Below are 13950 nucleotides of genomic sequence, written 5' to 3' on the forward strand. Positions count from 1 at the left end.
CACTATTTGAAAAAGAACTTTAGAAAGAAACAGTTTATATGAGTCGTCCAAACAGAGTGGGAGAATATCAGTCTCTTTCTGATTCGTGCATTATGCCGCCGCTGACTTCCCACTTGCTAATTATTGTAACTAGCTGGATTTCATGGTGGTAGCTCCTTTCAGCAAGGCTCATTAAAAACACAGACGTGAAGGATGCACAGAACATAGCACTAACTTACTACTAAAGTTTATTGACGGCACGGAGGCATATGACCACAAAGTGGCGCCATTGCCCTCTAGCGGCACCGCATGGTATGGATCTGCTTAAACAATCCACCTGATGACCCGAACACAGCGCCAACTACTGAAGTTTGGGAGGCTGCCCTATCAAGCTCCAGACTCGAGACAGAAAGGGCCCTCGTCTGGAGCTTAAGAGGGCAGCGGCAGCCGCTAGAGCCCCGGACAAGGACCCCAGGCCCACAATCCCCTTCCCTTTTCTCTCAATAAAGTGTTTCAGTCAGTCAGTATCGTAATAAATAGTAGTGCGCAGCGTCGGCTTGTGACACACGCTGGCGTCGGCTGCATGGAGTCATGGGCTGAGTAAAATAAATAAGTTGACATCTATAGTTCCCGACCGGTTCAATTCGTCCGCGTCCATCCCGCGTGGGTGCACCAAGCTGTAGAGGGACGGGCAATAGGCATTCTACAAATTCAATGGAATCACGCCGTAGCCGCCCACCAACTTGCGAAAGTTGTAACGGTGAGCCCGGAGAATAAATTTGGGTATGGAGCCAGATTCGTATGAGAGGGCGCTCTGAAAGGCTGCTTCGTGATGGATGGATGAACGGAATATAGGAGCGTCCCCTTTGAAACGGGGTGGTAGCAGTAGCTATCATGCTCATTTTTCTCCCTATATCCTAATTATTGATTTAGATTGGTTAACTAAACCATCATTCTATTTCTTAAATTTTTTGTTTCTACATTACTAACATTATGTCACTTCTCTGCTTTTAAGCCACCAATCTTCCAGTAGTTTTTTGCTAGTTTCCACCGCCGGTTTATTCACCCGGCCACAGGTATCTCTAAACCCCAGAGCTTCAGGAACAGTTACTGCGCCTGCATCAACTTCCGGATGGATACCATTACATTCGAGTATAATATGGTCAATTGTTTCACTGGATCGAGTTACCACATACAGCACATGCGTCATCTCCATTGTTAAATTTCTTTTTGTAGCTGCGTGTTCTAAGGCACCCTGATCTAGCTTCAAAAAGTAGGGCACTGCCTCTTGAGTTATCAAAGAAATCTTCCTTCCTGATCTGCATTTTCCACTTTCGGTATAATTACACACTCTGTTTCTTTTCCATCGAATTTATCAAATTTTTACCTTTTGTGTTTTTCACCTGTTGCTTAATGCTCTTTATTTCTCCGTCCTTGTGACTAGCATACTTACTAGTTAGTTTCCTAGTTCTTATCTGCCATTGGGAGTCAACGCTTTTTAAGTACAGGTATTTAAATACTTTAGCTGCCCATCTGTTACTGTCCAATTTCCTCAAGCGTTCCTCATGTAATATTTTACTCTGAGCTTCCCGTACTTCGAAAGATGCCCAGCCCATATCTCCCTGTACCGCTTCATTTGTAGTTTTGCCGTGGGCACCTAGTGCTAATCGTCCAACGGATCTCAGATTTATTTCTAATGTCGACTGTACCTCTGATTTTAGGCACAAAACCGCATTTACGAAAGTAAGTCCGGGCCCCATAATTCCTTTCCAAATACCCTAAAATCTCATACCTATTGTATCCCCACAATGCCTTATGCTTCATTTTCCCGGCATTCCTTTGCCCTTTCGCCTTAAGTGATTGCTCATGCTTTCCAATGTATGTCAATCCTTCGTTTACCCATACCCCCAAATATTTATATTCTGCTACGCTAGGTATTTCATGGCCTTGTATTTTAAGACCCTGATCAGTTGAGCCGTTGAAAATCATCAGACCCGACTTAACTGCACTGAAACTGAAGCCTAGAGCGCCCCCTTCGTCTCCGCAATACTTAACTAGAGTTTGAGATCTTCCAGACTCTCAGCTAGCAGCACAATATCGTTTGCATACATCAAACCGGGGAGGCGCTGCTCTACCGCCTTTCCACCTAATCTATATGACAGGTTAAAACCTAGGTTACTCTCTTGTATCCTCCGTTCCAGGTTTATCATATAAAGCATGAAAAGCACCGGTGATAGAGGACAGCCTTGTCTTAATCCTTTGCATACTTTGACATCTTCCGTACTTCTTATTCCTTCCCACGTAATTTATACTTTGTTATCCCGGTATATTTCCTGTAGGAACTCTATTATCTCATAACCGATACCTTCTTCTTTTAATATGCTCCACAGGAGTTCCCTGCTTACGTTGTCATACGCCCCGTTTATGTCCAGGAAGGCCAAATACAAAGGTCTATTTTCCATTCTAGATATTTCAATGCATTCGGTAAGCACGAACAGGTTATCATCTAAGCGCCTACCATTTCTAAAGCCGTTCTGAAGTTCTCCGAGTATCTTGTTACTTTCTACCCATGCTTGCAGCTTTAATTTCACCGCCTGCATGGCTAACCTGTACATAACAGATGTTTTGGTAATCGGCCTGTAGGATTTTATGTGCATCTTGTCTCCTTTCCCTTTATAAATCAAATTCATTTTACTCTGCCGCCAGCTGTCCGGAATTTGCTTATTCGTTATGACTGTTTCCAGAGCTTTTAACGAAGTTTCCTTACTTTTTGGCCCGAGTTCATTATTCAGCTTGATCGGAATTTCATCTATTCCTGTAGATTTGTTTATAGGAATATTTTTTTCTGTCTTTTTCCAGTTTAGATTGGTCAGTTCTAAGCTGCTTTGTATTCTGCTACCTTGTGTTGCTTCCTGATTTGCGGAGATTACCCTATCGTCGCTCTTAAATGACTCGGCTATAACTAATGTAGTTCACTGCGTTGTCTCCCTTTAAACAATTTCCCTCGTTATCTTGAATCCGATCCAGCTTTCTTTGATTCTTCTTCCCTAGCCAGCTTATATGGTTCCAGAATTTTCTTGCTCCGCCTCTAGAGGCATCGTGTATGTCAGCCTTTCAGCGATCGGTGGACTGCCTTATTTTACTTTGGACGAGGGCCTGCACCTGAAGTTTCTTTTGTCGATATGATTCCCATTTTTGGTCGATTTCCTCCTGAGATACCTGTGCCTTCTTTGCCATTCGGTGTTCCCTTGAAGCAGCCCGTCGTTGTTCAATAGCTTCCCTGATTTCCTTATTCCACCAGCTTCAGTAAAACAAGCTTTTGGGCGAGTTGGTAGTTTACATTCAACATAGCCGCAGCGAAAAAAACACAATCACAGAATCACCACAATCACCACAGAATCACACAATCACCAGTTCATGATCTAGCTGCACTGAATCGTCGCATTGCAAGGAAAGCGCCAGCAGATCAACAGGAGAGATGCTTGCTTGAAGGTGCGGACTGTCTTTTGAAAAATGCTACTACTTGTAGAAATAGAAATTTTGCTTCGTCTTTACGAAATGTGGAAAAGCACTTTGAGGACAATGAATTGTCACTTGTACAGGCTGATAAAGAAGGGGGATTTGTAGTTTTACCAAGAAAACTTTTTAATGACAAAGCCCTTCAGGCAGTTCAAAAAAAACTTTGGCCTTATAAAAACTCGTGTCACTGTGGCAAAACAAAGAGTGGCCAAGTTTTTCAAAGACGTTGGAAATGATACGCTGTCAAAGCAGATTGTGAATTGTAAAGTGAACGCCTTGAAAGTGTTTTTTAGTGCAAAAACGCACAAACCAGAGGTGCCATTTAGAACTATTGTAAGTGAAAAAGGCTCCTGGCAGTTACTTGTTAGTCGCTTCCTACAAAGGTCTTTGAAACAACTGAACGTTAGTGACCCATTCCTTATCAAGAATTCTAAGGAGGTGATTGATTTTTTAAAGACTAACTGTAACACTGGCTTCGCATTTTCTGTTGACGTAGAAGATTTGTTTTATTCGATTCCACACCAGGAACTGTTCACATCACTGAAGCAGTGCATTGATAAGAGTGGTGTCGTCCCTTTTCAGAATTGCGCTGGCATGTCTGTTGATAATTTTTTAACCCTTTTTAGAGTTTTACCTTAAAGGTACTTTTATCACTTTTAACAACCAGCACTTCTTGCAAACTAATGGAATATGCATTGGGTCATGTGTAGCGCCCATTTTAAGCGATATTTTTTTAGCTAGCATTGACCAGATTTTAGCCTCTGTTTTTAACCCGGACGAAGTCACGAAAGTGTACAGATACGTTGATGATTTTTTAATCCTTTTGGACAAGCGGAGCCCTTTACACTTTAGCGCTATAGTTAATAGAATTTTAGATGCTTTTAAAAAGCATGGCAAGGGACTGACGTTCACATATGAAACACCTGTTAAGAATGAACTGCAGTTTTTAGATGTCCGGATTAAGTTTCGCGGTGACCATTTGTGCTGGGCATACGCCCCCCGTGTGATGAAGCAACTCCTGCCCTATGATTCGGCCCATTCAAAGATAATAAAAAGAAGTATTGTAAATTTGTGCCTAGAATCAGCGCTAGAGAAATCGTGCGAACATGAGATGCAGGCCAGCTTTGATAACCAATTGGCAAGATTTGTGGCGTCAGGCTACCCTTCGTCGGTCGTGGCAGCTGTTTCCGGAACCCTCCTCAAGAAGATCAACACCCGCACTACGAACCTGAAGCCAAGAGAGGACAAAAGGGCCATGCGACCGGAAGTTGCCCCCTACTTGCATAAAGTGTCGCACAATCTGAAGAAAGTTGCGAGCAGGTTCGGGGTGCCTCTGGTATTCTCAGCTCCGGTGAAGCTGGCCCGCTTATGCCCTCGTATCTCGGGCACTGAAACCAGAAGAAATGGCTGCGAGAAAAAGCATGCCAGGCCATACGTGCACTGTAATTCTGGAGTGGTTTACGAGATCCCGCTCTCGTGTGGAAAAGCCTATGTCGGCCAAACTGGGCGTTGTGTCAACGACCGGCTGAGGGAGCATGCCCTAAATTTAAAGAATAATGAGAATGTGCACCTGGTTGAGCACTGCAGGGCATGCATGCATTGTAAGCCGCTTTTCGATAGTGCAAAGATTCTAGGCAAAAGCAGTAATCAAACAGCACGTGAGCTGCTAGAGTCGTATTATATAAGAAAAAAGGGGGGCAACTGTATAAGTGTGGCTTCTATCGTTTTGCACAAGTCTGAATACGAGCTTTTCTGCGCCAGATGAAATGTATTCTACTGTGCAAGCTTCGTTTTCGTTTGGCATTGGCACATGTGTTTTTTATATATATTTTCTTCTGTCTATCTCTCTCGTTATTCCTGTTGCGCGCATGCGCGTACTAAGCAATATATTTCGCGTTCTTCTCGGAAATAAACCAGTTGTGAGTGCAGCGTTGGTCCTTGTGTACGTGTCTTCCTTCTGTGATTGTGTTTTTTTCGCTGCGGCTATGTCGAATGAATTATTCCACCAGCTCCGTGGCTTCCTTTTTTTAATTCCAGCGGTTTGCTATTTTAACCTCCTGAATTTTCCTCCTTATGAGTAGTTCTACCTGTTCATAATCCCAGTCTTCCATGGGGCTTTTCTCTATTGCTTCCTCTATGCCTGCTGCTATCTGCGCTATTTGCGCTATTTGATCGTCGTTTAATTTTGCGTTTACGTTTTGTCTAAGTTCGCGGTGACACTCTTGTGGCGCCACCATGTGGCCGAACCAGATACCTCGGCGAGTGGCCGAGCGTCTTCTTGGCTGCTGTGGAGTGATCCGCCAGCTCAGCGAGATAAAATATGTAGGTCTTTTTAGGGAACTGCTTGTTCGTCTACACGACCTACTTTCGAGGTTATGCACGCGACAAGGATGAAGCTTACTACACCCGTTAACCACTGCTCACTAGGGTTTACCACCAGACGCTCGAAATTAGCGACGTTCCCTGTTCGCGGTTCGACATTGTAGAGCGCCGAGGGTGGCCTCTTGTAAGACCAGAGGAGCAATTGCACACTGCTGAATAGAGCACTGCACGGGCCTGATTTTCCGGCCCTGTCCACCGTTCGAAGCCCGAGCACAGCTAGGGCCCAGGCTCCAAGCCCGGGCCCGGCCCGGGTCCGCGCTGACTAGGAGCATGCCAGAACCGGGCCCGCGCTTCCACGACTGATCCACCTCAGGCACGGCAAAGTCAGTCTGTGCGGACACCTTAAAAATGTACATTTAAGGCGAAATAATAAACGTTTACCCTTTTTGATTCCATCATAAATAATCTAGTCCTAAATGACAAGTAACAGTATATAAAATAGTCCACATCGCAAATAACTAACAACAAAAATTCCAAACCCGTGGAAGAAAACAGATTTTCAAAAGACTTCATGAAGTATTTATTATTTATTTATTGTACCCTCAGGGTCGGGCATTACAGAAGGAAGTGTGGGATACATAAAAACACAAAATATACAGCAATTACAAAGAAAGAAAATGCAAGTATATAAAAATATCCCAAATAAAAAAGACAAATATGTTCAAAATGAAAAATACAAATATTCACATCGTTACAAGGATAAAAATGTTCGAAGGGAAACGACAGCTTTTCAAATGAGGTATAATCCGAGATACAAACAATATTGTGGGGAACGTGATTCCAGCTGACACAAGTTATAGGTATGAATGAATCATGAAAACATTTTGTGTGCCAAGATGGAACCCCAACTTTATGGCGGTAATCAATGCGTGCCGACATATAAGATGGTCTTGTTAGTAATCTGTATTTCAGGTAGCTGTAGTGCTAACATTTTATGAAAAAGGCATAATGCCGCTACTGCCCTATGGTGAGATAGAGGTGGAAGGGGACAAACTTGATTTCATGGAAGGTACACTAGCTGTTTTGTGGTAGTTAAAGCCCCAATATAGCCCAAGTTTTTCGACGCGACTGGCAGAGCCGGCGAAGTCGGCCCCGGTACGTCGGCTACGACGGGCGCGTCAAAAAACTGCCGCGTCTACAATCTGGCGCGGCTGGCGTGCACGGTGCCGCGGCGCGCATGCGCACAAGACGCCCTCGAGGGCTGGCTCGTTTTCGGTGTGCATTTTCGAGCAGACAACAGGGCACCTGCAGAGAGAAACTGGTCTCCTATCGAGGCACTAATTATTGTCGTGATCAACGCAATGATGCAATGTTTTTACTGCGAATGTTCAAAATGTTGCGAATGCTCAAATGGCACAAAGCCTTTACAGCCAGCCGTGGAGACGTCCAACCCAGCAACAGCCTGAGCCCACGTCGACGATGGCTACAGACGGAACGATAATGATTGTGTACAGTCGTGAGCAAAAGTGGTATAGAACACTCAGCCAGTGACAGGGCTCGGGAAACTGCATAGAAATGTCATCTAGCGACAGCGTAAAGGACAGCGACACCGACACATACATGTGGACACAATGGGGCACCGCCACTATTGTCTCGATCATAGATAGCCGTTGCTAGATAAAGTTGGCACGCAGTTTTCTCGATCTCCACCATAGGCTGAGTGTTGTATACCAGTTTTGCTCACGACTGTACGTGCGTGTTTTACTGAAAACTAATCATCATGTAGTATCTGTACGATTATAGAAGAGTTAGAGATTACACAGTCGTGAGGATCACTCTCTCGGTCGGCCGCAGTTCGATTCCGCGAATTTGTAGGTTGTTGAGCCGCTGACGTACCATGTGGCCAAATCAAAGGCCTTCGATTCCGGCGTGTACCGGTCACAACTATATATGCGAAGCCGCTTCAACAGTTCCTGGTATCCTTGCATTGAATGTACTGCAGATAAGGGAAACAACACCAGTATTACGCCTCCTCGAGCACTGCACTAAAACGGGCATCACGCCCTGCAGCGAAGAGCTCACAGCTGTGCCCGGCTGCACTGCTGACAGATTGCATCCCAGGCATTGTTTTCCCCTCTCAACGTCCGTGTAGTCAATCCATTTGGTATCATACACGCAGCGCTGCGCTCGAATGCCTTCTAGCAGCTTTTCCGCAACAGTGTCTGAAACGCGCGCGGTCGCTGTCTGCATAGCAAGCCGCCATCATAGTGCGCGTGAGGAATGCTGGGATGCGTGGCCGGCGCGGTCGGCGAGAAATAGTCGAGATTCTATTCGCGCGTCGGCGACGTTGGGCCGCGTCGGCTAGCGCTACGTAACGTCGCGGAGGCCGACGTGGGCGCGCGCGTGCGTTACGTCAGACTATATTGGGGCCATTAGAAAGTATAAGACAATAGGCGCAGTTCTGCGCAGCCTCCAAAGCAAGCGAATCAATGCCGAGGCTCCGAACAGATGATGAATATTCTAATTTTGACTGTACCAGTGTATTATCAAGCAATAAATTTAATGAACTGGACGAACGAGAGAAATTTCTGCGAATATACCCAAGCATGCGGTTGGCGTTATTTATGATGTAGTCAACTTAAGCTTTCCAGGTCATGTTAGAAGAAACAGCGCGAAATTGTAATAACCTGAGCAATAATATTGATGCGGGGCAGCTTCTTCATCTTCACGGTTTCTTCAGCTTCGTCGTCTCTCACTCTATTTTCTATCGTCGTCCTCTTCAGTGGCATATACGCAACAATATTTTATGTGCAAAGAACAGTGAGTGATTCTCCTCTCTGTTATCCCAATTGCTAAAGAAGTATTTGTAAGAGCGTTGTTTACAATTTTTCCCCCTTTGGTCATGACTGTATTTCATGTGTAATTTTCTTGTTTACTACTACGTGCGTATTTTTGATGTAAAATACTAACGCCTATCTTAGTATTGAATACGAGTGATAAATAGTTTAAAATATACTTTTAAATTAAGATAGTTTTAAATAAGATAGTTTTAATATAATAAACAATGCCGCTTAAATGGTACATGAGAACAAATTAAGATGAGAGAAAAATTGTCCAAAATATTATCAGCGGAGAAGGGCACAGTTAAAGCATAAGCAAAAGCCATGGCTTGGTAAAAGAATTTTTGGCATGACATTTTATTCTAAGCTATTCTGCTGAATGAGCGCTTCAGAGCTATGAATTACATGCATTTTAAATACGGCTTTTTATCAGCAATCGGTTCTTCGGGCAAGCTACACTAAGAGACTGCTTCTAGAAACTATGCCCCAAAACGCTACGTCGGCAAGGGCAGGATAAGCAGAAATGTACATAATCTTGTGAAGAATTCGAGGCCGCATAGCAAACAAACGCCCTTTTATTGTGTATACATACATGTGTTTGAATAACCGAAGATTCCAAAAGGAGCACGCTCGTATCTAAAGGCATTTCTCGTAGCGCAGAGCTTTAAGGCGTTAGTCTTTAATGGTTCATGCTCGCGGATCGTGTCTGTCCGTCCGACCGTCCGTAACAATTTCGTTACATGGGAGGCGATAGCTGGCAGATGACATGGCCGAGCACTAACTGGACGTAGGGCTTCCTGACATAACGTTTGGCAGGAGCTGCCAACTATGGCCTCTCCTTTCATATTGAAGGGTGACATCATCATCATCATCATCATCATCATCATCATAACTTTTTTCCAACATGTCGCCGTGGGGTCCCCAGACGAAAAAGCTGTCGAGAAACAGCTTGAGGGTGCCTGGGGCCCATACAAGACAGCAGCATACAAAAATTCTCTGTGCATTAGTACAGAGAATCAGCCTGTCAAGACCCTTGCATTCATGGTATGCGCTGACATGCGCGGACATCGCGTAGCACACGGACGCCTCTTCGTTTCGCCTCCATCGAAACGAAGCCGCCGCGGTCTGGATTGAAACCGGGTACTCCAGTTTAGTGATCCAAAGTGCCGCCTAGAATTTATTTATTTGCTGTGGAAGGGAAGTTGTATGAGGAGGAAAGGTGAGGTGAAGGCAAACAAAAAAAAAACACTATCTGAACAATCGGCTGAGTGTAGAGCAGTGGATTGAAAATCCTTCTCCACGGGCTTTGATGATTCTTCATATGTCCAGTCGTTAGCGGTAATAAAAAAACCGAGATGATAGTGGTGATGGTACAAATAATTTATTGAAAATGTTCCGGATGTTGTAGCGGTGGTTGGAGTCCTCAGTCCGGAACCCCATTGGTGTAGCTGTGGTCCTGGCTCTGTCGATGAGTTCGTTTTGATGCCTTGCGTCGGAGCTGGTCATAGCTGCCTCCCAGCCATCCTTCACTGGCTGGTTATTAATAGTGACAATCTGATTTCGCTGGCATGCCCACACGATATGGTACAGGTCCGCCTTCTCCCCGCAGAGTTTGCATTGTGAGTCAAATGAATCTGGATCTATTGCTTGTAGTCTTCGTGGGTTGTTAAAAGTGTTGGTCTGTATAGCTTGCGAAGTGTACCCTCTCCCCTTTGTCTAGTGTCTTTGTCGGTGGAGGGTAGACCTGGCGAGATAATCGTAAGTGCTGAAGTATTTCAGCGTAGGTTAGCAATGGGGTAGGAGGTTCCACGAGATTCGTATAGGGTGACCGGGGGAGAAATTCTCGGGCTGAGGCGTGTGCGCTCTCGTTCCCTGGGATGGCCTGGTGACCTAGTACCCATCATCATCATCAGGCTGATTATACCCACTGCAGGGCGAAGGCCTCTCCCATATTTCTCCACTTAACTCGGTTCTGTGCTAGCTGCACCTACTTGACCCCTGCGAACATCTTAATCTCATCCGCCCACCTAACTTTCTGCCGCCCCCTGCTACGCTTTCCTTCCCTTGGAATCCAGTTTGTAACCCTCAGCGACCATCGGTTATCCTCTCTTCGCACTACATATCCTGCCCATGTCCATTTCTTCTTCTTAATTTCCACTAGAATGTCGGTAACTTGAGTTATTTCTCTGACCCACTCTTCACGCTTTGTATCTCTTATATTACCCCTACCATTTTTCGTTCCATAGCCCTCTGGGTTGTCCTCAACTTAAGTAGAGCTCTCTTGGTTAGCCTCCACGTTTCAGCCCCGTAGGTGAGTGGAGGCAAGATGGAACTGTTGTATACTTTCCTCTTGAGCGATACCGGTAAGCTGCTAGTCATAATCTGCGAGTGCTTGCCAAATGAGCTCCATCCCAATCTTATTCTTCTTGTTATTTCCTTTTCATGGTCCGGATCTGCGGTAACTACCTGTCCTAAGTAGACATATTCGCCTACTACTTCCAGTATTTCGCTACCTAATGTAAACTGCTGTTCCTTCCCGAGGCTGTTGAACATTACTTTAATCTTCTGCATATTGATTTTCAAGCCTACCTTTCTACTTTTTCTGTCTAGGTCATCAATCATTATTTGGAGTTCATCCCCCGTGTTGCTTAGCAAGGCAATGTCATCAGCAAATCGCAGATTACTAAGGTATTCTCCATCTACCGTTATCCCTAACTACTCCCATTCCAAGTCTCTGAATACTTCCTCGTACCCATATTTATGCGTGGGTTGGTAGACACGGGTGTAACTATCTTGCAGGATTTTAGCTGCTAGCGGTGCAATCCTGCCCCTGAGGTAATTGCGTTGCCGCTAGGGCAATCGCCACTTCTTCCGCAGCCAGTGTGTCTTGGCTGGGCAATATTAGTCCATCCACTGTTTGATTTTGGTGCACTACCGCAACGGCCTTCATTCCCTGTCCAGGACCCGCAGCATCGACATAGAGCACACCCTCGCGCCTACCTTAGTGCCTTTTTTATAGCTTCCGCTGGTGCTTGTCGTCTTGGCTGGTGAAAATCGGGGTGCATACTATTCGGCAATGGAGTTCCCTTGAATTGTCCTCTCCATGAGGCTGGGACGTCGCTTTTAGGGTCTAACTGTCGGGGGTGATTGATGTTCGAGTTGTTCAAGACTTGTCGGCCAGTCAGAGTCATGGAGAGTTGTACCACCTGCGACGTGAGGTGTGCTTCTATCAGCTCGTCTACCTTGTTGTGGACGCCCAGTCGTAAGCCGGTCTGTCGATGCCGTAAGAGGGAGGCCCAGGGCTTTCTTGTAGGATGTTCTCATTATGACGTCGAGGCTCTTGATGTCAAACTTCTTGAGACGGAGGTAGGGTGCTGCATAGACGATGCGGCTCACGACGAAAGCCTGCACCAGTCGGAGAGTATCTTCTTCGCGCATCCCTGATTTCCGCGTCGTTATTCTATCTATCATCCTGGAAGAAGGAGCTCTGTATCATCTCGGTTCACTCAAGAAACTCCGCCTCGTGAGCGAACGGCGAGGATAACGAGCCCCTTCTTCCAGGCCTGGCGGAGTGTGCTTAGTGATAGCTGAAAAATCTCAAGCTAGCGGTGCTGTAAATATGTGTAGTAGGCACGTGCTCCTGCATATGAGACGTGTCATGCGTTGCAGTGCTCCGTATGATGTGCACTGTAGTAAGGCGCGCTGCTAGGTATTGTGCTTTTTCTTTTTAACTTTTTCGATCGTATCGTTGAACGTCGCGAGGCCTGCGCGCCAACAGTCAGTTGCTTGTAGAAACCATTGAATGGCGTTGATTAAGCTTGGTCTACAAAGGAGCTTTCTCTCAGTCGACGTAAAGTACTAGAGGAGAGAGAGATTTTAATGGTAACAGGAAATGACTGCCTGGAGGTGAGCCTAGCATGCTACTCCTGATGAGGATGACAAAGAGTAGGAGGGGAAGGCGAAACTGAACGAAAAAAAAACCTGTGTAACCCAATTTCACACACGCGTAATCACACACAGATGAGTTTTAAAGGGTCTCGATCAACCCTGCGTCCTTGAGAAAAATTAAGGCCTTTTGCTCGCGGAGCTGAAGACCCGTCGCACCAAGGAGCAAGAACATGTTCAAGGCGGGAAGTACTAGTGATTGTTGATTCATAAACCACTGGGATTCCTTCATTTAGTCTGTCGCGGTGATTAAGACGCCCGACTACTGTGCCGGAGTTTCCGGGTTCGATCCCTGCCGCCAGCGGCTGCGTTTTGATGGAGTCGAAACATAGAGGGGTCCGTGTGCTTTGTGATGTCAGTGCACGTTAAAGATCCCCGGGTGGTCGAAATTACTCCGGAGCCCTCCCCTACGGCACCCCTTTCTCTCTTTTCGCTTCCACTCCCACCTTTCTCCCTTTCCATACGGTGCGGTTCAGGTGCCCGCAGAAACAAATGCGACCGATATTGTGCCTTTCCCTTTCCGTGTACCAATTATTATTATTATTATTATTATTATTATTGTTATTATTATTATTATTATTATTATTATTATTATTATTATTATTATTATTATTATTATTATTATTATTATTATTATTATTATTATTATTATTATTATTATTATTATTATTATGAACTCGTGGTCGCCGCGGGTAACTACAACAAAGACTCAAAGCATGAAACATATTTCGTAGCAATAACAGAAGAGAGGTTTAAACGACTTTGATTTGCACCAGTGCCAACCACAGACAACCCAATGAGGCGGCAGCCAGCCAGCCAGTCAGTCAGAGTATAAAAAAAAATAGATGAGACACACAATGCATGAATGAACATGCCACTACCATCGAGGAACGCGATTTCACTATTGCACAGATTAATCGATGGCGTACTAATGCACTCCGCTATATTCTAGCGAATCATACGTGCTCGGTGTTTTCGCGCATGTGTCGCGGGTATTGCCTCTGCAGTGCGCATGCCGAACAATGGCTTGCAAATATCATTGCGACAGTCATGGCGGTGCAGACAGGTTACCGCTCATTGTTGCGACACGTTATGCCTGTTCTTTGCTGGTCTTTCATTAAAATCTTATTTTCTCTAGGTATACTCGATCACAATCAATTGGAATATGGTGTATATACCATCGATGCATGCAATCCACTAACATATTTTTACGTCTCTTAGTGTTGGACGGATCGATTGAAGATTGTCGATGGCACCAGGTTCATTCCGAAAATCGTGCAGAGCATATTTGTCTTGTACAGAAGGCAGTGGTTTTTCCCTAGTGCTCTCAGAGGGAAGCATATAA

This window comes from Amblyomma maculatum, chromosome 6 (assembly GCF_055883805.1).
Source record: "Amblyomma maculatum isolate TAMU_Amacu chromosome 6, ASM5588380v1, whole genome shotgun sequence".
Taxonomy (NCBI): Eukaryota; Metazoa; Arthropoda; class Arachnida; order Ixodida; family Ixodidae; genus Amblyomma; species Amblyomma maculatum.